Below are 14,948 nucleotides of genomic sequence, written 5' to 3' on the forward strand. Positions count from 1 at the left end.
TTTAAACTCCACATCACACAGATCGTATTTTATTCTCGAGTGTCAAGATGTAGAAACATCTTTTTATTCCACTTCTGATAAAGAGCGGGTGGGGGTAGAAAGAGAAGGGTGAAAGGAGTGTGGGAGGCGGATGAAAGAGAGTGAGGTCCGCACTAGCGGCGGCGAAAAAAGGGGGGTGTCAAGTTCAGTGTCGCTATAAGATGTAGCCGCGAGTGGTAAAACCGCAGAGTCAGTTTTGAATGAGTCAATTAAGGTTGTGATTCTTATGTGGGAAGGATGTCACAAGGGTAGCGATGTTTTTCTCTGGGACGCTGGGAGTGTCTGAGAGTGCGAATAAGGCTATTACTGTGGGTTTGTACTGAATAAAAGAAGTTGACCGCTAATCGTTTAATATACTCTTGAATAAGTTCGATTCGAAGGTCTCTGTGAATATAGATGTTGGGAATATACCAAGGAGCATTCTCGTAGAATTTTATTGTGTAGAATTTGTAATTGTTTAATATTGGTTTTAGCTGCATGTCCCCAGATCGGTGCTGCATAAAGAAGAGCTGGGCGCAGTATGGAGCGATATAGAATTAATTTGTTTGTAGTAGATAAGTTGCTTTTTCTACCAAGAAAAGGTCGCATAGTAGCTGTGGTGATTTTAAATTTTTGTACTACGGACCGGAAATGGGTTCTGAAGGTAAGTTTTTGGTCAAGGGTGACTCCAAGGTATTTGGTTTCATTATTGCAGTCTATTTCTTCGTCAAATATTTCAGGGGCTGGAGGATAGTATTTCATGTTTCCTTTACGGAAAATTATTGCCTTAGTTTTATCAGTGTTCATTTTAATCCTCCAAAGGGTAAGCCATTTTTCTAGTTTTATGAGATAGCTTTGGAGTTGGTTTCTTACTGCGATAGCTGTGCAGGCTTTAGTAAGTATGGCGGTGTCATCGGCAAAGAGTGAACAGAAGGGTCTTTAGGGATGTCTTGTGTATAAATATTAAAAAGGTACGGCGGAAGTGCCGACCCCTGTGGGACACCAGCATTGATTACTCTGGTGGTAGAGTAAGCAGTACCGATTTTGATTCTGAATGTTCTGTTGCTGAGAAAAGAGGCTATTAAGCGAATAAAATGATCTGGAAAATTGAGAGTGATTAGTTTGTAAATAAGACCTCGATGCCATACCCTGTCAAAAGCTTTCGCCATATCGAGAAATATAGCACCGGTCGGAAGCTTGCAGTTGTAGCCTTCAGTGATAATGTTGATAACTCTAAGAATTTGGTGGCAAGTGCTATGATGATTACGAAAACCGAATTGTTCTTCTGGGAGAAAATTCATAGGAAGGTGAATTTTTTGGATGTGGAAAAGTAGGATTTTCTTGGTAACTTTAGACAGGTGGCTAAGTAAACTGATAGGGCGATAGTTCTGTGGGAGAGTTGGATTTTGTTGCGGTTTAGCAAAAACAATTATTATAGCTTGCTTCCATGAGTTAGGAAAATGAGCGAATTTGATAATGTTGTTGATTATCTTAGTTAGGCAGGTAAGAGCGTTGATCGGAAGATGGTTCAGTGCTTTAGTCGAGATGCCATCGTGCCCTGGGGCTTTCTTCGTTTGTAAGGCACTGATGGTGTTGGCAACGATTGTTGGGGTAGTCAGGAAAGTGAAGTTGTACGGAGCAGGGGTATTAAGGAAGTTATTGACCACCTAAATTAACCCGTTCAATATGGTTATTGTCGTACGGAGTGGGATTAAGGGTAAGTGTATCTTCCATATAGTCCGCAAAAGATTTAGCTTTATCTTCTTCAGTATATGAAGTTCCACTAGGTCCATGGATAGGTGGAATAAGTTTATAAGGTTTCTTGAATTTGCGGGAAATGTCAAATAGGGAATTGTCCTCTATAGCTAGGTTATTTAGTAAATTGGTCCATTTTTGGTTTTTGAAGTTCTTGATTCTTCTGTTGATTTCTTTTTGCATAGAGTTTAGTTCGTGTTTGAGTTGTGGATCCCTGGTGGTTTGCCATCTTTTACGGATCCGGTTTTTCTCTTTAATCCTATTTCTTATATCGGCAGGCAGGGGAAGGAAAGGCTTGTTCACATAAAAAGTATTGGCGGCTTCCTTTAAAGCAGTATTGATGCTGTTGGTAAATTTTGAGACTTCGTGTTCTAAATCTTCTGTATTGTTGATGCATGGGTTACCTTGTATGGAGTTATTCAGAATTTCAGAGTATTTGATCCAATTTGTAACTCCTATACTTCTGTATTTATTAATGGTAAGGGAGGTATTTATTAATGGGGGTTTCAAATACAATGGGGTTTTGGTCAGAAGACAGGGCTGAAATTACAGAGATATTGCATCTGTTAGTAATGTTATTTGAGATGAAGAAGTCAATTGTGGTGGCGCTATTGTACCCGTAATGAGTGGGCTCGTCTGGAGCATGAATAAACTTCACACCATCAGAGATAAAATAATTACATCAAAAGAGGGGTTCATCTAATATCTAATAAGGGAAAAATTTAGAAGCCTAACTTATAAAAATAAAAGCTTTTGAGATAATGCCTTTCGCATGAGAAAAAAAGTAAAAAATCATAGAAAAAGCTAGGGGGCGAAGGAAAGGTAAATATTTTTTCTATGGACTTGTACTGTTGTGTGCTCTGTTAAATTGTGAACTATTGCGAACTAACTGTGTTGTGGTAACATGCAGGAGAACGAATCCTCCTCCTTAATTGTGTAACTAATGAAACCGACGGATGCTACCCGGAATTATAGGCTCACCCTCACGGTTGGCATCGTTGACAATGGATAACTGAAAAGACGCATATACGCTGACTTTATTGATGCAGTACATCACACTGAAAAGATAAAGCTATATATTAAATCAAGAAGAGGGGTTTCTGGATGTATATTATAATATTACATTTATAGTAATTTAATTAATATTCAGTACAAAATTATGTATAAAGTGTATGTAATTTCTTTGTATTTATCATTATATTATAAAATTTAAGAATGTATTTGTCTGGAAGAAGTGTAATTTTATTTTTTTACAGTATATGGAGAATTTTTCAGAATGTAGTTGCTGAATTAATAATAATTCTTAGTAATATAATAATAATAATAATATAATTATAGTTCTTAGCTTGATTGAGAGTATACTCCTATAGGCGGCGCTTTCCAACATTAGCGTGATGGATAAAGGACAGTATTGTAATCTGACCTCACGCATCTGAAAATGGAGTTGCTAAGATTTCCTGAGATATTTCGTTTAATTCAAAGATGCATAAGTTCTCGCTGTACTGCTGAAGCAGACATAATTTTAAAAGTGGATAATTTAGTCATGCACAGAATTTTACTTCAACGTGGATTCTATGGAGATGGCCATTATCATTCTTAAGGAGAAAATCAGGATCGATGTCTTGACCGACCATTGGTCTTCCTATAACTTTTTTACTGGCTTAAAATTGTTGCTACATTTGAGAGATTACTGCTTGATCACCAAAAATCAGCAACGTCTTCGATTGACTGACCTGCTTCAAAACGTTTGATAGCATGCCAACACTCACTATCTGCCATTTGTCTTTTTTCGGCCTTTCAGGAACATGAATGGCATAAAACATTATCCTTCGAAGTTATAGTACTTCATATGAGCATTTAATAATGTGAGAACAACACCTAAGATCTGGCTATATCACCCTTAGTTTATCGCTAATCTTCGCCACAAAATGAAACAACTACAGCGACAGCTGCACATTGTCAGGATAAATATTACATATGTATACCTTACCTACGTACCGACCGAGTAAAACCACTACTATGGCAGCCATACTCAGGTCCGCACAAAGTCCTCACCAAATACGACAAAATTTTACAATTGAAACAAAAAGCACTGCATCTCCTGAGTCTATTAATTATGTAAAACCAGCCTACTTGCTCTCGGATTCTGATTTGCCTGAACCCAGATCAAACAGAGACTTAAAGACAGCTCATCAAAATAAATCTACCCCAAAACTCTAGGTTACAGATTCTCACAAAATCAGGCAGACATGTTCATTCCTCGAAGATACTTGCTGTTTAAAATTTTTGAAATTTGCTTTGTAATAAATTCAAATACTTTTCTTGCGAATGGCATTATTTCACTCACCAAACTGCACGACTCAAAGACAGACCTCGTGTGATGAATTGTCGAGTTTAATATCTTTAGAATATAATTTCCTTAATAACCAGATGTAGTCAGAAAAATGTCTCAATGTTTATTGTATGTGCTCTATGTTATTAAATTGTATTTTGTTACATGTCATACTATCTCTTCTTTTTCGGAATTACCGAATTAACATCGGGTAGACGTTCATTATTGTGTTACTGTTACATTTCAGAGCTAGTCTATTATTGCAAGACGCGAATTATAAAATATTTTGATGCTCATAAGTGGGACAATCTCGGTAAATAGTGATATTAATAAATAAGAGATAATGGATGTGTTACTTTTGAAAATACAAAGAAAACCGTTAAGAGCAACGTTTAAAACGTGTGCGAACAAAATAGGAGATGGGTTACTTGAAGAAGTTCTCGATGTGAACACAATTTCAGTTTTGGAGTTTTAGCTAAAGGATAAATTCACACGTTTAGAAAAATGGCCTAAAAGAGCTGTCTACAGCTATTTTAAAATATAAGGATAATGAAAGAGAATTTGAAGAAGATTTTGAATCTGCTGAAACTTATCGTGATAAATTTTCGGAGTTGTGTTTCAGAATTGAACAATTTTCAAGCAAGAAAAAAATATCAAATGTTAAATCAGCTGGAGAAATTATTTCTAAACAAAGAAAGTTCAAGTTACCGAAGATTGAATTGAAGAAATTTAGTGAAGAGGCAAAACAATATTTGACTTTTTGGAGACAATGTTCCAAGATTAATGTAGATGAGAGTATTCTTGAAGAGGATAAATTCCAGTATTTGCTTCAAGCAATAATCCCGAATTCAAAAGAGCCAAAGTTTCCCAGCTACGGCCAAGAATTATCCAAAAGCGATCAGTCAACTCCGGGAATGTGTTAGAAGAGGATTTACTTGTTCAAATTTACATGCGAGATCTTTTGAGTTATGCTTGTGAAAAATGCTGTTTCTGGACATTTGAAGGGAGACTTCTGGAAGTTGTATGATGAATTAGAAGAAAAAAAATACGACCGCTAAAAGGTCTGGGAAGAACATATAAGGTATCAGTATCAGTAGTGGGCGCAGCACGACCCGCCTAACCAAACAAGTTAGTCTTATGGTCACTCCCATTTCAACAAAGGAAAAAATGAAACATAAAATATCTAAATGAAAATAATAATTATAAACATAAAAGTGAAGAAAAAGAACAAATACACACATTTAGACAAGAGCAGACATCAAAAACAAAAACAAACAAACAACAACAAAAAACCGCGAACAACAAACACAAACAATGGTAACAAATTAGTAAAATAGACCAAATAGTGATGGCAATAAAAAGCAAAAATCTTACACTGATTCCCATTGCCCGGCGCTCACCGTTAATAATTTTCATCACAGATTTACATAATTGTGCGAAATTTTGTAACTTAAAAAGGGATTTTCAAAATCAATATTTTTGTTTCTTAAGCTATTAAAGAAGGGACAGACCTTGAGGAAATGCTTAGCATTACCAAACAGATCATATAGTTTACATTTATCGTCGTTCTGTATCTTAAACCTAGCGAAGTATCCCGGGAAACGCCCTCGTCCGGTCAGAAACTGGTTAACTTCAAAATCATTGAAGATAATATTCTTTTCCTTAGTCAGTTCCAAGTTTTTCAAATATAGAGTTTTCCTTTTAGAAGTATTTCATTGTAACTGCCATTGCTCAAAATAATACGAATAAATAACTTTGGTTGCTATTTTTTTAACCCTGAACATAGGGCGTCCCCGAAACACTTCCTAAGGCAGCCTCTTTTGCGAGCACATCCACTTTCTCATTACCGAACGTTCCGATATGGGCTTTAACCCAGCCAAACTTAATATTAAAAGATAAGGATAGTTTTTGGTAAAGATCTTTAATATCGATAATCAGACGATTATTATTTTCTGCATTATAAAGTGCATTAAGCAAGACGTGCAATCTATGTTGAACTGCGGTGCTTAACCACCAGGGTGCCTGGGCGCCATAGCCCTACCCCTCATCGAATAACATGATAAAAGTTTCGAATTATGAGAAATATAACTGAATGTGCTAAATAATTAAATCTGTAAAAATCCTGGACCTTGCAAGAGATAGACTAACCCAGTGGGCGGGGCGCTCGTCACCCACATATCTGCAAGAAAGAGTAAGGACGATCTGGTTTACTTCAACATTAAAACCTATGGCGTTTGTATCACATAATTATTTTTAATTATTAAATGTGATACATTGTATAAGTGATGACGTTATGAAAGCCACAGTTTTTGCAAATAAGATTTAATACATCTCTTTAAAGCACGTTTTACTGCATTTTGCGCATTCTTTCCAAGCGTAATTCTTGTATAAACATCTTTACTTTGGTAAAACAGTAAAAACTCTAAACACAAAATTTATGAACTTAATTTTGAGTACAAATAAAGTAAAATTAAATAAGAATGATAGTACATGAAGCTTTGAAACAAATAAAGCAAAATTAAACAAGATCTGATATATTTTTCAAACAGTTTACGAGAATTTTCAGGCAGTGGTTTTTAAATTTATTATAACATTACAAGACGATCATTTATTTGATTATATGCTCATTAATTATTAACATCATAAGATGATTATTTATTTTCATAATTCATAAAATTCGGAGCATAAACTTTTCTCAGTGTAATGAAAATAAATAAACAAAATCTGGAAGCACTCAGATTTTATGTTACGCTCAAACGGACGTTTTTTAACGCTTTGTGTGTTACCTCTATTGAATATCGAGCCCACCAGCGGCCGAGCGGTAAGGACGCTGAACACTGGTAGTTCGGTCTGAGGTTCGAATCCCGCGAACGGGCTGGCTGCATGGGCGTTTTCGTGGTTTTCCCCATGTGTAACGTGTATACCAGCCAGTTTCCCTTAGAAAGTCCTCCACGAAAGGCATCCCTCCCTTTAGGCAGATAGCCCTCGTGTGCTTTGCCATAACTAAATAATCCAATCCAATCCTATTGAATATCATTTTCTTCGCCCGTAAACCACATAAAATTCAGTTCTACAGCAGTATGACAAAATATTTGAAAATATCTTTAGAATTCCCGGGCTGGAGATAAAATGTTATTTTCCGTGCAGTGTTGCTATTGCTCGCTTTGAACTCGTTGAGTTTCTTAATCAAAAATTCGTTAAAGTTTCACCAAATATGAAATGGGTTAAAACAAATTTGAAATTCGGCTGTTCGGGTACAGGATTACGTTATTCAAAATTTAATGGCCCTAGATACCGTCATTTTTTCACAGTGCGAGAAAAATACATGTATTCATGCAGATTATTCATTATTAAATTTCTTTAAATATATAAGGCGATAATATTTGGTGGCAACAATTTGCAATGTCAAACGGACATTTATAATGAAACAGCGCAAAATGCGGTTTCGAAACTAATAGCCCAGAGAGGCTATTAGTTTCGAAACCGCATTTTGCGCTTTGGCTAATAATTTAAATTCACAGTAAATAAAAAAATCTTATGCAGAACTAGAATTAAATTTTAAAAAAATAATCACTATAAAATGTTAGCACAATCAAGTATTACAGTTTACAATTCTGACATTAGAATTAAATGTATAAAAATTATTAAGGTGTTAAAAGTATTTATCACTACGATGTATTGTGGAATATAATTGGAATAAAGCTCCTTTATAAAAAATATGCTATAATATTCACCTATAATCTTAAAAAAGCAGCGCAACTTAGAATTTTAAGCAAAAATTTTCAAAAATTCACTTTTAGGTATTTTAGTATTTTTTACTTATTTACACCAATAAAAATTATAACAGAAAATTCTTTGTTTGAAATTTTCTATTAGTTCAGATTTAAAATATTATTTCCTAAAAGAAGTAGTTACAAATTTCCTTACAACATAAGAAAAGCTAAAAAACTAGCCAGCCCTGAAAGTATGTAACAGCTTTATAATTATTTGGAACGTTAATTATGCTTGATAAATATGCTAAATTTTTAAAAATCAATCTCAGTTTCAAAAATAAAAATGTCTAAAATTTTAATTTGTGAAATGAGGAGCTACAACCAACATTTTCTTGACAATTATGCACACTGCAATAGCCAACCATTGTAAGTTTTTGCAAGTCCTCCTTACTCCTCCGGATGTGGTCAAGGTTACAGCCGGGGATGCGTCAGAAGAGGGAGAAAAGCCATTTGGGTTGATCTATTTCTTATAGGGTCCATGGTAAAAATATAAAAGTTAGAATTTCTTGCAAAATTACTTTTCAATATCCATTTAAGGGCACAGAAGACGGCGATGAGCTCGGCTTGATAAACGGAGTTATATTTTTCAAGGCCCAATTTGTAGTGATAGATCTCAGTACCAAAATAATATGCAGCAAAAGCCGAACCCACCCCGCCCTCATAACCCGATCCATCAGTAAAAATTTGGTATTCCATTAAACAAGGATAATATTTATAATAATTGATAGAAATACGGTTTGCCGGATGGATCAGATGTAAATTAAAAACAGAAAGTGAATCAACAAAAACTGGGATTTCATCATAGTTAAATAAGTCCGAAATATTGTTTCTTAATATAGCTTTATTATAATAAAACTTGTAGATTATCAAGAGAGGCGGAGTGCCCGCCAGGACGCAAAGCACCTCACTCGAGACTGTGTGGAAACAACGGGTGAGCGCTTGAAGCCAGCTCCACTGAATGATATTGAGTTTCATACGTAAATGTTGTAACTCCCCCGCTCTGCAACCCCAAGCCGTAATTCCATACATAATAATGGGTATAAAAACATTAGTATAAAGAAGTCTCAAAATATCGTTTCTTTTATTCAAAATATTGGATGGGTAATTTCTTTTGTAAAAATTTAAAATTAAATCAGTTCATTTTTGGTTATAATTAAGATGATAATTAAAATTGAGTTTTGAATCCAAATAAACACCTAAATATTTAAATTCTTGATTGATTTTCATAATTTTACCGTTAAATCAATCTAGGCGGCCGAACGTGGCGACCGGACTTTGGAAAAAATAAAAATTTAGTTTTGGCAGCATTTGATTTTATTTGCTCCTTAGAGCACCATTGATTAAAAATTTTCATAGTGTTACTAAATTTATTTTCACCTTTTTCTAATGATTCAGCTGTAATTAGGAAAACCAAATCGTCCGCATAAGCAACCACGTCGACCCTCCGAACCAAATTCTGTCTTATCGACTATGAAAATTTATCGACTATGACGCCACAGAACAGAGGAGCGCTACAAGATCCTTGTGGACAACCTTTGAAGATACTTCTTTTAATTTCAATCATGTTATTCGGTTTATAGATTATAATTCTATCATTGAAAAAAATCCCGAATGAGTCCGAAATCATTTGAGCTAATACTAATATTACACAAGGAGGACAGAAGAGAAGGCCAAGAAACAGCGTCAAAGGCACTGGAAATATCGACGGAAACCACCGCGACGTGTAAATTAGGGTTATTATATCTTATAAAATCAACCATCCAGTAGAGAGCGCCCTCTGTTGACCTACCAGGGATAAAACCAAACTGTCTTTCTGAAATTAGGTTATTGATAAATAAATGGTGATAAATCCTTTTTGGAATCATCTTTATCAATAGTTATTAGCAAAAACTGTCAGTAAACAAATAGGTCGAAAACGATTCTCTTCCTTCGGTATCAAAATAATCTTAGCCATTTTCCAAGCAATAGGAAATGTGTGTAATTCTAAACATTTATTAAACAGTGTTAAAAGAAAACCAGGGAAGAAATCAAAAAATATTTAAAGAAAAGTCCAGGTGATCCCGTTGAGACCGGTGCAGATAATTGTGTCACGGGTGTTTCAGATGTGAGAGAACAAGAAACATTTATTGAAAAGGCTCAGGCGATTATGTCTCGAGGGTGTTATAATTAAAAAAATGCGAAAGCAGTGTGGATTGTAAATTTGTATCTGAAAATAAAGTTTTTGCAACTGTTAAAAGAACTGGACTGGGGGGAAGTAAATAGATTAGATGAGGTACAACGTATTATTTGGAAGTTTCTTCCTGCCATGGGAAGCTGGTGAGAAAGACTTGTCATAATTGTTAAAGAATTCCTCAGAAGACCTTTAGGAAAAGCTGCTATAACTTACGAAAAGTTAGTGACAATTATATGTGATTCGGAAAGAGTCATGAATTCCCAACCTTTAATATATTTTCTTAAAGTGGCTGGGCATCACATTCGCCGGATCCGGATGATGATGATATAGCAACGCGGTATAATTTCCTTAGTAACCAGATGTAATCAGAAAAATGTCTGAATGCTTATGTAAGTTTCTATGTCATTAAATTGTGTTTTGTTACGTTTAATACTATCTCTTCATTTTAGGAGTTACAAAAGTAACGTCGGGTAGACGTTCTTTACTGTGCTACTTTTCAAATTTAACCTTTATTGCGAGATGCGCAACAACATTGTTCTTTCATTTCTACGTATGTATATTTTAAGCCTTGTTGTATGTTACATTCGATTTTGCTCTCGTTTAATTTTGTATCCTGATTTTGCGATAAGGAAAAAAAAAAAAAAAAAAACTCTCCACAGTACAGATTTTTTAATCTTATATAGATTCTTCGCTCCATCCTTCATTATATTTTATATCATTCCTTTAAGTTGTCATCAAACGAACTGAGGAAATCTTTGTGGTGATTAGTCATGGAAGCGACGAAGCGAGCATTGCCTCTCACGTTGTTGTCTGTGAACGTGGTATCCCTAAATAAAAGTTTTAGCAAGTGGCAGGAAAACGGTGTCCCGTTTATCGAGACGTCGAATTTTAAGCCAAAAATAAAAATAACTTTTTTAATGTATATAGAGACTGCGCCTTAGCCAAGAACAGGGAAATAGCAGTTGTATGTTTACTGTTATTGGTATATGATAAGGCATATGTGAAATATTTATCTAATGGAAAACAAGACTTCATAGAGGACTTTTTAAAGGAAAATAGCCCTTATTCATGCTGCAAGAAAGGAAAACTGTAAAAACCAACTATGCGGCCGTTCAGTTGAGTCAGAACCTAGAACGAACTACTATCTTTAATCGCTGTCGAAAATAACTAATTAAATAAATAAATAAATAAAATATTTTATAATAATTAAATCAAAAATTGTTTAATATAATGTGTGTTTGATGTAATTCTGTTAGATTAATCTGTCACAATCCAACTTTTGTTAATCTATTAAGTTCATTGTAATAATTGCATTACCGTGTTATTGTAATGTTATATTCAATACGAAAGTCTAGAATCAATGTAAAGCAAGGCTTAATTTAAGATGAGAAGTGACGGAGCCCTATGGAAGACCGTCAACAACAAGAGTAAATAAATAAATAAAATGACTATTAAACCATTAATAATTTAAAAATTAATAGTTAATTATTATCAAATTAATTAATATCTATTTAATTCATGTTTATAAATTGTTATTTAATCAATAATTATTAGATAAGTAATCGTAATTTAATTGATAATTATTATATAATTAATTAATTATAATTTAATTGATAATCATTTGATAATTATTATTTATTGAAATAATTAAATAATTAAAACAATAAAATGTAAAGATATAAATTGAAATTTAATACGCGATTTTTAATATAATTTTATTGTTAAGATAAAACTTCTACTGAAATTGTTATTCAATTACATAAACGAAGTGCCGCAGCCTTCTTATTCAGGGTTCCGGTGCGTTCCGGCTAGAAATTATGATTTATTACAAAAATTAATAAGCCCTGGAGCCGAAATATGGTGCGCTCCGGCCCAATTTAAGCTCTGATCGTAAGGAGGGAAGTTCTTTTATCATCACAAAAATTAAATATACTTATAGCTGATGAAAATTTCGGGGCAAAACAGAATGAGGGTATGAGTGGGTGGAAACAAAAAAGTGAGGGGAATCTTGGTGAGAGAGAACATTCTCTTTGATCGCGGCTCTCTACTGATATAATTATAGCCATCAAGCAGATGTATGTCAGCAGTAAAATGAGTCTTGAATTTGACTCCTAAGGATGAATGTAAAGTTGCTGGTTACGTTTCTCCCCCTCCCCATTAGTGCGTACTGTGGGAAGATGATGTATAGAACGTGTTTGAGCAGTTTATCTAAGTATTTCACTCTTATTGTACTCGCTGTCACTTAACGCACATTTAAGAACACAAATTTTCCTTCCTGCGAGAATAACTAACCGTAAGCATCGGTAACAATGCATTAGATACAATGGCATGACGAGAAATTAACGCGTTCCTAAACAAACTCCTCCAAATTTATTGCTTTTCTTAGTGGGAAAGGTTTCCGCATGTGAGTGAGGGGACTTTACTTGAACGTCTCATGTTCTCATGAGTTCGTATTTCTAGGGAAATAGAGTATTGCAAAGTCTGCTTATTGTTAAACTAAAACGTTAAGAATTCTTTTTTTTCCCCTTTAAATTGTAGTTCAGTTTTATGAAAAGAAGTACCGGAGCTCATCTTATTTAGGGCTCTGGTGCGCTCCGGCTAAAATTGTAATTTATCTTAAAAATTGAGGAGCACCGGAGCCGGGTTCCGGCATAATTTAAGCACTGATGTAAAGTATCTCTGTAAATGTCTTGTTGGACTGGCTTCTGATGTGGGCCAACCGAACGCACAGAGGGTACAGTTGTCACCACCGGAACAACCGGTTTTTTTCGGTGGTGACGCTACAGTAGTGCGGCAGAGCAAACCTGTTAGTCCCTGACGAACTTCTGGTGCTCCGTCCACTTTTCCCTGTCCCTGTGTATCAATGTAATCTTCAACATGTGACACGAAATTTCGAATGCAGTAGAACTATATCCATATAGAATTTTAATTCATTTTGTTCATACTACACGAGTTAGTAAATTTCTAAATGCAGATCATCACATTTCTTACTGACTATAAAGATAGTTTAGAATGCAGTTTAGCTTACCACAATGCTCTCTACTGTTTGAAATACAACGTTGTGAGCATGTTCGGAGAACAACCTTCGTGCGACATTTGGATCTTTTGAAGATGCAGGTTATGTTTTAGCATGTTGTTTGCAATATGTTTTTGATGAGCATGGGATTTAAAACCCCGGTCATAAACAATTTTCACTTATTTAAAGCTTTCAAATTTTGGATCTTTCAAATCATCATTCAGCATTCACATATGTTAAGTTTGATCATAGACGATAATGATCCATTGGCATGAAGAAACCATAGAACGAAAAGCTCAAGTTTCAAATTTCAAACTCTCACGTAAGTCGTAATAATTAGTAACTTCTGCTAAGTCTTACAAAACCATGTAATCAGGAAATAACTGAATAGTATTCAAATGCAGCAGAACAAAACGGTCTATGTGCTATCATCTATGATTAGTTATTGTAATGAAAAGTTTACCACAATGTTCTCACCCATATATCAAAGGTGCGAAGAATTAGAGATGTTATGTGTTGAAACACATTCGTCCATCAGAAGGAGTTGTAGTAATTGTAGTCAGTATCACTGTCTGGATCCAAAGCAGGATGAGCCACTGAAACTGCAAATTATGACAACGGTATCACTATAGGTCATCCCACATATCCACACATCGGAAGAATAATTGTTTAGAGTAATTTTTCTGCTTTATAACAAGATATAAAAGAGCCAGTCGCAACGGACTTTTTTGGGGTTATTACCATGTAAAGCGGAAAGTGATTCTCCATCGCAAAGACCAATAAAGAAATCACATTCAAATTCAAACGTAGTTTTATGTTTATTCGATGCTGATTGTGTTAATGTACAATTAACAATTTTTGAGGAAGGGAGGAAAAAACAAGGGTCTTTCTTGTAGTACTAAAGCGAGTAGAAAAATTAGTTGAAACAATTTTCCTTTCTAAAGAGATGTAGATATGTATTTGTGCCTTAAAAAAAGCTGGCTGCTTATTGGAGTGTTCAACGGTGAAATTTCGTCCGATTCGATGAATGCTAATTGGAGATTATCTATAAGGAAACAGATGAAAGCTTTGTGTTTATTTTTTAAATAAAATTCCCTCACTCTAAAATGCTAGTTATCAAAATCATTAAAGCCATTACAGAAGTTCCGTTTCTTTAGTACACCTACTATTCTGTAATCTGACATTTATATTTTTCATTCAAAAATTTCGATGGAGTAAGGAAGGCATACCAAGAACTTGAAGTTGTTGAAATTTAGCAAAGATTTTTTTGAATACTTTTACCAACACAGAAAAATTCTTCTCCACTTTCATATGACATTTTGGTGTTCGCGGTTCTTTACCTCAGCAGTGACCGATTTGAAGATGGGTGAATATTAGCAATTAGTCCTGGCCTTAAAGAATGGGTTGGCTGCAGAGCTAAAAGCCCATGCAGCAAGTCCATTCTTTGAGAAGCGTCTTCGAATATTATGTATGCAACGTTGCATTGACGAAAGATTTACGATTTTTTTTTCTGTGTTTATTACGAGAACACGAGCCAGTGCTGCTTTCGTAATATGAATATGCGCTATTTCCTAGTTTGTAAGATCTTCGTGGAGAATCTTAAGCCTTTCCGAAGGCATCTCTCTCTTCAAGCAGATAACCCCAATGAGTTTGGCTATAATCCAATAAATCCCAATCCTTCTGCCTACTGCGATGATACATAGGACTAATAAAACTGTATTTCATATTAAAAATAATGTTATAAAAATATGCCACATGGAGCAAACCACCCTCTCTAGCTATGCCAATGCTTCAGCACTACGCCTGATGTTGCTGGCTGAAAAATTAAATCGCTAGCTGCATTAGATTCCATTACTAAAACCACATGTTGAAATTTTGATG

The sequence above is a fragment of the Stegodyphus dumicola genome, chromosome 8 (genome assembly GCF_044657685.1).
Source record: "Stegodyphus dumicola isolate Sdum_Otavi_A_Nest chromosome 8, ASM4465768v1".
Taxonomy (NCBI): domain Eukaryota; kingdom Metazoa; phylum Arthropoda; class Arachnida; order Araneae; family Eresidae; genus Stegodyphus; species Stegodyphus dumicola.